Source organism: Antrostomus carolinensis, unplaced genomic scaffold (assembly GCF_000700745.2).
Source record: "Antrostomus carolinensis isolate BGI_N321 unplaced genomic scaffold, ASM70074v2 scaffold14884, whole genome shotgun sequence".
NCBI lineage: Eukaryota > Metazoa > Chordata > Aves > Caprimulgiformes > Caprimulgidae > Antrostomus > Antrostomus carolinensis.
In genome coordinates this window covers 7,732-7,938 of record NW_010311508.1, presented here as the reverse complement: position 1 = coordinate 7,938, position 207 = coordinate 7,732, and positions in this window count along the sequence as shown.

Below are 207 nucleotides of genomic sequence, written 5' to 3'. Positions count from 1 at the left end.
CCTTTTGACTCGATAGGATTTGGAAAGGGGGGAACAGGAGCAAGTCCAGGGGCAAACCCTGGAGAGCATGGTCCGTCACACAGGCCCTTCACAGCCTCCTTCCCCCTCCCCAGGCTGGAGCAAGGTCCCCAGGACAGCATCACTGCCTGGCTTGGCTGATGAATGCAGCTACCATGGGGGATGAAGCATCTCCCCTGGGGAAGGCGG